Genomic DNA, 13,015 nt, shown 5'->3' with positions numbered 1-13,015 from the left:
TTGGAATCTTGTGAGTTTGGTGGGGTAGCAGAGCAAGATTCTTTATGACACACAGAACATTGGAATTGTGTGCAGCAGTACTGCAACTTTCATTGGCACAGAACCAGATTAAGTAAGCTCAGTCTTTAACACACACAAATACATCACAGGTCACCATGAGCTTCCAAATAGAGTAGTTCAGAATAGGCCTCCGTAGAACAAATTTTCACAAACTGAGCAGGTACAAAATGACACAGTAGTGCAGGTTTGTACAAATAGTGCACATCAACCTAGGCAGTAGAAGTGCATGTTTCCCTCACAAATATGTTACTATAGACTACAGTATTGTAATGTTTCCTCGCACAGAACAAGTCACTTTTGGACTCAGCATTAAGATATTCCCTCAAGTGGAAAAGAGTCCTGTGGCCTGCAATGGTGTAAGGTAAACTTCACTCACCACAGAATTCACACCCTCTCTACCTAAACCATTCAACGCAGCTACAACTCCTGCACTCACACCCATACACTCTATTTGTATTATTCTACAAATAGTCTTAGTGAGGAACTTTTTTGCGATACCAGTTCTGGGCCCTCGCGACCAAGTCTTGTTTAGGTTAGAAGGTGCTTGAAACTACGGAGACCCTTAGTCTCTCTACTTTGTTGGTAATTAGAAACAGCATGTGTTTCAAACACACCACTTACTGCACCACATAAACAGTTCTCTTTGCAAAAAAGTGGCAAGAGTAGTTGTGTAATTATTTGGCAAAGATATTTATTGTTGGCCCTATGTAATTACACATGTTTCAGCACAAAACCGTGCCTTTGACAAATCAGGGCATATCTACTTAGTTAGCACGTTGGCAAATAAAAAAAACATTATAATGATAAAATTAAGTCATGTACAAATCAAAAATCAATTTTGCAAGAATGGAAAATCATATACAAATCAAAAACCAATCAGTGAACATTGGTAACAAAGGACATGTCAATATGATTGCATCAGTATATAAACCCCAAAAAGGGTTAAATCAACATAAAATAGTGTGCAAACAATCAACACTCGTGAAAATATAGTAATATGACAATGTTTAAAAGATAGGAAAATAAAAGATAATGAAAAATAAATAAATAATAATAAAGACCGAGATTCCGGAGGGGGGACCAGAGAGGAAGTGTAGGGTTGAAATTTGATGCAAGAAAAAGGAGAGAAACAAGAAAACATCATAAGCAAGAAATCTGTGCCCTATGTATAACAAATGCAAACCTGATGAGTTCTGTGTATGCCCAAAAAGGATGTGCACAGACTTAAAAACCATTTAGATGTGCTTAAGCTGTGTGTATACACATTGATTAATAAGTCATATAGCAGCTGCATGCATACATGCAGTGTGCTGGGTCATTGGCCAATTTATTTATTAATGTGTTTATATTATGTTCGAGAATTTGTTCCTGACTGCACATATGTCTTACATTACTGTTAACTCCTTTATTAAGATCAGAATATCTATAAATTAGTACTCTCACCCATGTTTGTCCATGTGGGTGCTGTCTTGGTAGGATACAAACGGAAGTCCCGGGTTAAATCCCACCTAAAACAAACAGCCTCCAGACCCTCCAGGTCCGCCTACGCAAACCGCATCATAGTTCCTCACACGCAGAGAGTGCGTGCTGGGGGCTCGAGCTTCTAACAATGGCTGCTACGCTCTGGAACAACCTCCCGATCCAGATCAGAGCAATTGAATCTCATGCTGCCTTCCACAAGGCTTTAAAAACTGGGCTCTTTGTCTAGAGGGCTTATCCCATGTGCGATCTTTGACATATGCTTCCTCACCAAATCTGTCACACTATGCAATGTAAAATACTGTCGTCTCTGTAATGTAACCGTCCAAGCAACTGCCTTTAAGTTTTTTTTCTTGGGCTGCTTATTGTAACCCTCAAGCAAGCCTTCTTAACTATCCTTGATAGCGCCTTGATGCCTGTGGGCTGCAGTGCGCTCTACAAATCCATAAATACATAAATAAATGAAATTGCTGTGGTTAGAAAAGTAGTTCCTCAACACATGGGTTTGTGGGCCCTTGCGATTAGCTGCAAAGACAAGCAGTAAAGTGAATAAAATGTTCTGGTGGTTTAAACCTGGTTCAAAGACATTACACCACAAACCTGGCTACAACAACCAAAGTCAGGCTTCAGGAAGTGCAGTACTTGTTCAATGTACCAGTATGCAATGGCAAGTACAGACATCTTCAAGGACCAACATGGGGTCAAGATGAGAATACATCAACCAATAAACTGTCGCTCCAAACTTGTAATATATGGAATCATATGTAATTGCCAACTTGTCTACATAGGCAGTACAATTTGTGAGTTACAAATTAGGATCAGAGAACATTTATCCAACATAGGCAGTCAGGATAAAAACTTACCACTATATCATTGGCAAACCAACTCAATGACACGAAGGAAATTAAATGTATTGGATTAAAGAAGGTCATCCTAGGCAGAAGCGGGTGCAATCAGGAATTGATACTAAGCCAAGAAGAAGCCAAACTCATTTGCCACTTTAGAACTGTGGACCATGGCTTAAACTCTTAAAATTAGATGGCATCTTTTCTGTAACATAAACCCATGAATACATACATTTGTCAACGACCCAACACACTGTTTGTATGCATGCAGCTGCTATTTGACTTACTAATCAATGTGTATACACACAGCTTAAGCACATCGAAATGGTTTTTAAGTCTGTGCACATCCTTTTTGGACATACACAGAACTCATCATGTTTGAATTTATTATACATAGGGAACGGATTTCTTTCTTATGATGTTTTCTTGTTTCTCTCCTTTTTCTTGCATCAAATTTCAACCCTACACTTCCTCCCTAATCCTCCCTCCGGAATCTCGGTCTTTATTATTATTTATTTATTTTTCATTATCTTTTATTTTCCTATCTGTTAAACATTGTCACATTACTATATTTTCACGATTGTGGATTGTTTACGGACTATTTTATGTTGATTTAACCCTTTTTGGGGTTTACATACTGATGGAATCATATTGACATGTCCTTTGTTACCAATGTTCACAAATTTGTTTTTGATTTGTATATGATTTTCCATTATCATTATAATGTTTTTTTTTTTTTAATTTGCCAAGGTGCTAACTAGGTAGATATGCCCTGATTTGAGAAAGGCACGGTTTTGTGCTGAAACACGTGTGATCACATAGGGCCAACAATAAATACCTTTGCCAAATCATTACACAACTACTCTTGCCACTTTTTTGCAAATAGAACTGTTTATGTGGTGCAGTAAGTGGTGTGTTTGAAACACATGCTGCTTGTATTATTATACCCCCACTTAGACACACTCGGTTAACCCCAACCTCTCGAATATTGCCCAGCTTTCCTACCCTCAACTTCTGTACGCCTACCCACTCATTCTACCCCTATACTATGTACATTCATCCACTCACCCTATTTCTATTCTCTCTACCCACAGCCAGCCTGTCTTCACTGTGTTTACCCCCATCCATCCTATCTGCACTACCTTCACCATCATCTCCCTTCCTTTACTACCCGCACCCATCTTACTTATTTGCACCCTGTCTATTGCCACCCACCTTTCCTATTTCTATTCTCTATATTTACATTGTCTCTGCTTCCATCCACTTATCCAACCCACCACAATCCTCTGTTCCCCTATTTACCTTCTCTATCTGTATATTTATCTTCTCATGCCCAGCTACCCTACCTGAAACTTCTGCACTCCTATGCACCGGCCTACCCCCACACTCTGTAGCTCCATCCATTCACCCTATTTCAATGTTTTTTATACCAAACCCTACCTCCACTGTTTGTATTCTCAGCCAGTCATCCCATCTGCATACACTGTATTTCTACCAACCGATGTTTACACTCTCATATCCCACCCACCGTATCCCCACCTTCTATAAGGCTAAAAATGCACCCACCATGTCACCACCCTCTTTACGCTCATGCACACACCGTACTCCAATCTTTTTCCCACAACCATGTTAACACTGTACTTCTCCGTCTTTATTTCTATCCACTCATGCTATCTCTATTATGTCTATTGTTTCCTATCATTTTGAGTTGATCTTCCTTTTATGGAATGTTTCAATTCTAGAGAACTAGAAGTGTCATGCATGTACTAATTATATTTGATTCTTAACAGTATTGCTCATCGATCTCAACAAAGAAGTATCTAGAACATGTCAGGAGGAAGGATTGTTTGCAGGGAAGTCAACTATTTAAATCTAGAACTGTTGATGCTCATGTTTCAAGTTGTGTACAAACTTCTGTCAATGGCAATATACCCATGCCTGTTAGTGATAATGATTTTGAAAATTTTCAAATTCAGTTAGGAGGCATGTCAAGTAATCAATTGAACAGAACCAACCATATTTCAAATAAGAGTGATAAAATGAAAAAAATACCCATGCTGTTAGTAGTAAGAAAGAAAAGGTTTTTAAGAGAAAACAAAAACTTCTTTAGGTTTTAGACAGAGGAATAAATATATATATAGAAAAATGTTCTACTCTTGAGTCTTTACAAATATTTGTAGAAGTGTGAGATCATGATTGAGATATGTGGTGAAGCATTTTCTTGAAAAGAAAAAAGTAGAAGTAAATATGAAAAGAAAATTGTAAATTCTTGTGTTGAACAAATGTAAGAAGTTAATTATGGCTACCAAGCTTTTGTACATAAAGATGCAAACAGTTGATGTACTTACACATTACAAAATTTGTGAAGTCTTTGGTGAAGAGTGAAAACACACTTCTCATACAGAAGATTTTTTAATGAAGAGAGTTACATTCAATAATAGAATGTAACCCTTGGTATTGATGAGAGTGAAAATAGCTATGAAGCAGAAAATGGTGTGACTTCTGAAAAAGAAGAAATCCTTAAAACAGTCACTAGTGAAGCAAAAAGTTTAAGCCCATCTGTGATAAAAACAAGAAAAGAAATTCTGGTATGGACGTGTAATTTGTTGCACAATATTAAACGTTTTCTTGTAAACTCTTAAATAGATTTTTGCAAGTGTTGCACACACATGTTAATTTTCAAAGACAAATGAAGATGTTGCAGAAAATAGATAACTTTGATGTTTGTGAGAAAACAGGACTTCTGGGTCTCTCTATAGCTTGTCTTGATAAAAGCAGATGTAAGAGTCAGTTTCATCATATATGGATGTTGGCTACACATCACAGCAAAATGAGATATAGCTTGATAAATTGTCTCAGTGCAAAACACCATATATGTCCCTTGCACTTTTAAATAAAGCACTAATGAGTGGAACTGTTGAAAGTTTACATTCTACACTTCAAATGATTAACATGATTAATTTAAAAGATTATCTATATGTGGATGAAACACGAGAAGTTGAAATGATGATTTGATGCTTTCCAAGGATCTCATTTTTCATAGGCTCAAAAGAGGTATTGCAAAGTTTGAGTTGTCCTTTATGCGAAAGACCTGACATTGTTTGTGTATTTTAGTGGTGCACTTTCTATAAAGCACAAGTACAACTAGTGTGCATTGAGGAGAAAGTTACAGATACTGTAAACAATGTTTGAAAAACGTCTATCTGTATTTGTTTGTAGAACAGTGATTTGACACAAGTGAGGGACTATATGGTTGTAGGCACTGTATTGGCTTTTACAAAAAGAAAACATATTTCTTCTACAAATGTCTTCAATGACATGGTAGTGCCTGATATCCCTGGTGTGCTTAGGAAATTGAACATATTTGAAGATATTGCATTGCAAACAGTTCATCCTTTCCAAGTTATTGTTAGGCCACAAACGAAGAGGATAAAACTGCCTAAGAAATCATAAGTGCAAGGTGTGAGAGGTAAAGTTGCGTATTTGCATCCCAATTTGCAAGAAAATGCTGACACTCAAGGATTGGAATGTGACATTGCAGAATCTTTGTTTAATAAAGGGTGTTGCCACAAAAGATAAGAAAGTTTGGCAACAGCTTATATACATTAGAAAGGTGAAAGAAGCTTTTGAGTTTCTACTGAAGCAACATGATTTGTATGAAGGTAGTCTGACTGTACGAGATTTGTCTATGTTTGCTGTTGAATTCACAAGCAAGAGCAGTGAAGGTCAGTTACAATGTCTATCTGTTGCAGAAGGGAATAGTTTGTATGAGCATTGCACTATTCATCATTTACACTCACGTGAATTCATGGGTGACAGTTTAGAATTATACCAGATGAAAGCAAGAAAAGGTGCACCAATCAGTATCTGACAAAACAATGTAGATCGATGATTCTCTATGCTGTCATTGCTGAGCTTTGGAATGCAAATACTGATGAAGAGTACATTGCTGATGATACAACAGCCATTCCTTGTTATGTTACAGCATACATGACAAAAGATGAAAAGACCAATGAGTGGGCAGACTTATCAACGGACAAAAGTCTTAGTCAGAAACTTATAAGATTTGAACTCAACATGCTACGGAGCTGCAGATTGGATAACTAATTTGCCTCTGTATGGACAGAACATTAATATACTATGGCTAAGTCGTGACCCAGCTACTATAAGAAATCAGGTACTGAATCCTTTGAGTGAAAAAACAGCAGTTAGCTGAAAGAGTATGCAATAGTAAAGAGATTCTTAAAACCAAACTTGATTGACACCTATTAACCAAGTAGGTCTGCAGAGTTGGTGCATGAAGTAGCAGAATGCTACTCATATTGAAACACTGAAGCAAACAATGACAGAGGACAGTTTAAGAGTACATGGATGTACTGGTTGCCTAGGGAGACATGAAAAGCCAAGTCTCATCAACTACATAAAACTGTCTTGCAAAACTGCAGAGAAAAATTAATTATTTTATTTTTGCTTTGTACAGTTGTTCTGTTTCATGGCAGGCAGAGGGTGATTTGCTTGGAAGTTTTGAAAGTTTTGAACCATCGTTTTTGCTAAAAATGACTTAATTAGATATCTAAAATGTTAACAGTAATTAGAGTTACTGGAAAAATAACTATGTCAAGAATAGTTTTTGGCAGCTGAATTGGCAAAAGAGACTGCTGAGGGCAGTCAAGATTCTGCACAAGGAAGTCAAAATGGCAAACCAAGTATTCAAATCGATGTTGAAGTTGCCATGGAAGAAGTAGAAAGTGCAATACCCAAGACATGAGTTGCAGATGGAAATTATGATGCATTAGTAAGTCAACTTAATGTAGATCAGAAGGAGATCTGTTCTAAATTCAAACATAGGTTTTTGCACAGTTTACAACATGACAAGAATGAATGTTCTTGTATCCAATGTATGTCAGTGGACATGCAGGAAAAAAATCATTTTTAATCCATGCATTGAGAGCAAAGATACAAAATGTAACCAATTACTCTCTGACATGTATTGTAACTGCTCCAACAGGTTTAGCAGCATTCAACATAGAAGGTGTTACTTTACATCGATTATTGATGCTACCAGTGGAGCATGACAATGAACTAGAATTCTGCATGCTTGTATTACGTGCAGCACAAGAAGTAGGTATATTTCTAAGAAATGAAATACCTTGATTGTAGATGAAGTAAGCATGGGGTATAACTTGATGCTAGCTTTCATTCACTTGAAAATGCTAGAGGTCATGAAGACTGACTATGATGTTTTGTTTTGATATAAACATGTACTTGTTTTCAGAGATTTGCTGCAATTAACTCCTGTCAAAGGTCAACCAGTCTAAAAGATGTTGCAATCTAAGGATAGTCAAAATATTAGAGGCAGCATTGGTAATTTCAACCTTTGCAATTGTTTTTAATTCAATTAACTTGCAATTAATATGAGGCAACCTGCAGACCTGGAGTATGCAGCAATGCTTACTAAGATATGTATAGGAATCCTTTAGGAGAATATGAAACCAGTCTCAAAAGGGAGACTCAAAAGGGAGACTGATTTCTAACATTGTTCATGCAGTTTGCACTTCACTTGATGTCATGTTGTCTCTTCAAAAAAATAAAATGTCGTGTATTGCTTTGTTGTGTACACTTGAAGAGTTTGACAAGTTCAACCCTACAATGCTGCTCTCGGAGAAGGAAGACATTGTAGAGATAGAATTGTGCAATGTTTTAGATGGTCATTTTATGCCATTAGAGAAAGATAAAAGAGCAAAGGCACAATTAATTCAATTAGTTGAATTTCTAAAACAGCAGGCCTATAATCGGGTTTAAAACTGTGCGTCAATGCACAAATAATGTTAAAGAGGAACTTGAATGTAGAAATTGGTCTAGTCTTTGGAGCAATGGGAAGAGTGGTTGCATTTCATACTTTTCCTCACAGTACAAATATTGCGCATATTCTTGTAAAGTTTGATCATGTAAAGGAACCTCTTTTGATTTCCCTCATCCCTGCACACTTCCTGCTTTTTAAGGATACCTTTGTCAAAATAGCACCATTTCCACTGTGCTCTATATATGCAATGACTATTTTTTTATTTGTTTATTTTATCAGAAGGGGTCCCATACAAAGTGGATTCCTGCAAATAGGGGATTATGTAAAGATTGTGTTCTGGCTCAGTTTTAATTTTTCTTGCATATTTGTAAATTTTACTTTGGCCCTGAACAACGTTAGAACCAATCCTCCTAAACTTGTTTCAGTCTCTTTAAATTACTTGTTGTTTGCCGATGATATAGTTTTATTTGATCTTACACCGGTTGGATTGCAGCGAGCTTAATCGGCTGTAAATGACTACCGCAATAGCTTGGACTTAACTCTCAGTGCAAAGTAAACAAAGTTTTGGTAATTAATCCAAAAATAGAAAAGGCCTGCAGTGTATCTTGCAGGAAGGCTCCTTGAAAAGGTAGATCCGTTTAAGTATTTGGGAGTGATTATATCCACTAAGAGAGAAAAACAGGCCCCAGCTAGGACCAAAATTCATATGGCCTCTCCAGTAACTTCCCAGGTGAGCCTATTAGATTCAAGGTTTGGCAAATTCTCATTAGCACTGGTTTTATTTTATTGCCATCATAAATTAGTTTTCAAACTAATTTATGGTGCTGAGACTTTTCTGGTAAAAAGAGACTAGGCCAAGGTGGAAGCAAGAATTCGGAAACTATTTTTTTCATTTGCCCCAAGGTGTTCCATTGCCTGCTATTCGTCACTTGTTGGGTATTCTTTCCCTAGATTCACAAATAGGTTGGGAGCATTTACGCTTATACCAAAATGTCATGCTTCCTCCTGTAGGTTTGTTGTTTACTCTTTTCAACAATATGACAAGCACTAATTCATGTCCAATTTGATCATCTTTGAGCCTTCAGTGTGAAACCTTATTCTCTGATTTTGGCTCATCAACAAATGAATTGCTTGAAAACCTTATTTGTGTAAAGATAAAACTGTTCCTATATGATTGGTTTCTAAATAGGGAATTATTAAGTATGTATAACTCATTTCATCATTTTTAGTATGATATTAAATCTTTTAATGTTTTACAATCTTTTTTTCATTGAGGCATCCTTCGAAAAACACTGTCGAAATTTAATAGCAAGGTTTAAATTAGATTTGTTTCCCACTCAAGATGTTATTGGCGCCAGACTTAAAACATCTGAACATACATGGTTATGTCCACTTTGTTCAAAAGAGTTGGACACTTTAGAACATTTGTTTGTTAGATTTAAGGAATTGATTCAGTTACGCAATCATTTGTTTGCTAGATTTGGCCCAATTGAAGATGAATCCTGTTCCTATATTTCATGGCAACATTTGTTATGTGAACCAACCACTTCTCTTTGTATTGCTGCAACATGTTTTTAATTTTCATTATTTTTAGTTGAAAATTGTATTTTGAAGTAGGGTGCCTAATTTATTGTGTGATTTCTTATAGTATTTTATTGTTATGAATTTCTTCTCTTTGCTGTATCGTACAATTCTTCTTCTGGTTGAATCATACATATTCTTGATCTTAGCATTGTATTTTCTGTTATGTATAAAAAGCTTGTTTAAGCTGTATCATACAATTAAATAAAAACATTAGCTATTTATAAATCACAAGGGTTGACTTTAGAAGCAGAACTAATTGACATTGGTCATACAGTGCCCAAAGAAGGAATGTCATATATTACCCTTTCACGTGTATACAATATTGAAGGTTTATTTTTAATAAACTTTGATGAATCAAATGTGACAGCTGACATTTTGGCATTGAAGAATATACTAGAGAATGTGTACTGTATGCTCCTCACCTTGACCTTATACCTCTGTCTGCTAAGTAATTATCAAGACAAAATAAGAAACCAGTAAAGCTACATTCAAATAAAGTGGTTCCTTTTAAGTCTGGGAAACAATAGAAACTAGCATTGTTGGAAAGTCAAACAAATATGACATACGCCCATTGTAGATTTAGTAATTGAACAGGAGTTGAATGATATTCAAATGCAGCGCTGTGCATGTTGTTTCAAAGAACACCACTGATGCAAGAAATAGCTTTAACAGCCAGGAAACAGCTATGTGTTTGTGTAACCTTCAATTGCTAATGTATCTGTAGATGAAAGACCACACAACACACATTCCGCAATGTCAATTTGTAGTATAGTAGCTGTTGCAAGTGTAAGTGAAAATTGTTCTCAAAATACATAGGAAGGTGGACACGAATGTGTAATTACTTTTTTCAAGCTGCTAGTGCAGAAAACCGCTACTGTAGATAGATATATAGGAATGTCTTACGAGTAGAAGCATTAGTGTCCACAATGATACAAAGAGCAAATTACTCAAGATCTTACAGAAAGGTTTTTATACCTAGTGTTCCTGATCAGAAAAGGGTGTTTTTTTCTGGTCTCATAACAAAAGCTTTTCATGATATGCAATGCAGTGACTCTGGTTGTAATTGACAGTCAACAATTCAAAATCTAGTTTTTAATAAGTACCTTATAATAATTATTCAGAGATATAATATAGATAGTAGGAAACTTAGCACATATGTTATGAATTCTGTAAATAGTCAGATTTCTATTTGCAACAAAAACTTTAAAACATGCACAATTATTTTTCATGAGGGAGCATCTCTTCACTGTGGACATTTAACTACATGGGTGACTCTATAGTAACACACCAAGCTAGATTGCCAAACAGTTTAATGAATGCTTAAATTGATGTTTGAAATGGGGGAATAGTGTTTTATGTAAACTAAAGCATATATATTTACTTGGTTGCAATACAAAATCACTATGAAATACATGTATATATTAGATTGTGAAGATTATAAAAATTACAAAACAAATAGCATTCTGCAATCTTCTACTATAATATGTTCAAGTGTTCCATTTAAGTACAAGGTAATATAAGTGGTTGCAGGTGCATTATTGTGAGTGCTAAGGAGGGTAGATATTGATAACTGTTTACATCTGAAATAAGTAAACAGTAGGAGGTAGATCAAACAAAGAAGCGTTCATAGTATAAAAAAGAAATGAGATTTGACCACAAAAAATAATTTTACGGGAAGATTTACTCATATTGTCTTTTCCTTCTTATGTGTGTAGGTGTCTAAATTAAGGATGCACAAAGACTTTACAAGACATATTGGCCCTCATTACGACCCTGGCGGAGAGGGGTTTACGCCAGCGTAATGCATGGCGTACCTCTCCGCCAGATTAGGACTTTCCGTAGCGCCATGGCGATTTTTACGCCCGGATTTTCCGGGCGGAAAAATCCATGGCGCTACGGGTCCCCTCGTTAATTACGCCACCGTATTCTACGGTGGCGTAATTAACGCCTTCCCCACTCCCATTATACCCTATGGGGCAAAAATGGGAATGGGGAAGGGTAAATGGGGATTGGGGACTTACCGCCCCGCCAAGGTCAGAATGGGGCGGTAAGTCCGCCAACCCCCATGGCGGAGTTGGCAGCTCTGCGCAATGGTCCATGGTGCAAATTGCACCATGGACCTCCGCCAGGGTCGTAATGAGGGCCATTGTATTTAAATTTTAAAAAGAACAGGTCACTTTAAGAACTAGTCGGTGGATTCGCTGAAGTACTTCTATTTCAAATGTGGTAGTTTCTACAACAGTCTGGGAATGCAATCTGGGATTGTACTGTGAACAATTTAAAAACATAAAATATGAAAAACATATTTTAAAAGAAATATCGATTATTTTTATAGAGTAGATCAGACAAAATTGTTATTAACTTCTTATGTGTATAGGTGGCCAAAAAAAGGACACACACAGATTTGAAAAGAAATATGTTAATGAGAATTTAGAAATAAATGGAATATTTGAAAGTGAAAGTGATTCCACGCTACACACACGATTCTGTACAAAGAAAAATGTAAATGTGAAGTGTAGATTATGTAATGTCATGATTTACTTCTTATGTGTGTAGGTGGCCAACACACAGACACACACAGATTTTACAAGAGGTATTGAAATGACATTTCTAACTTGTAGTAAAGACTCGTGTATTCACATACAGATAACATTTTAGTAATTTTAAATAATGGTACAAATAGACATTAAAAAGATTTACACTGGAAATAATTGTACAATGTTGGCATGTCTGTTTATTTTTTTGTAAAACTTGTGACATAGTTAGGTTATATGCCTTGGTTTCCTGGTTAAGGTTGCATACACTGATCTATACATTTCATATATTTTAAAATAAAAGAAAGTCTGTAAAAAAAGAAATCATACGGTTTATGTATATGGTTATTTATTGTTATGATACTCTTATTGTGTTTTCTTTTGTATGTACAATAGAAGTAGCTTTGCAAGTGCACAAACATTTGAAATGGGTGCAAATCTCTTTAGAATTTGCTGATGCAAATCAGGTCCATAGTTACATGAATGCTTAGTGGAGGTGCTGTACTTTATTAAGGAGATTCACACCCAGGGAAGGGAGCTCAGCCAATCAGGTTACTGGAACAATGGGAAATAATACACATTGCCTGTGTGCTGTCCCAGCCACATGAGGCCTTTCCCCAGATGGAACCATATATTTGTTTGATTTTTCTAATACAGGGAGTGATCAGGGGCCTCTCCCTGTTATCTCCCTACCTCATTCCTACCTTCCC

This window comes from Ambystoma mexicanum, chromosome 4q (assembly GCF_040938575.1).
Source record: "Ambystoma mexicanum isolate Mex_15411 chromosome 4q, UKY_AmexF1_1, whole genome shotgun sequence".
NCBI lineage: Eukaryota > Metazoa > Chordata > Amphibia > Caudata > Ambystomatidae > Ambystoma > Ambystoma mexicanum.
The sequence above is the reverse complement of the archived record's forward strand: the minus strand, read 5'-3'. Positions refer to the sequence as shown.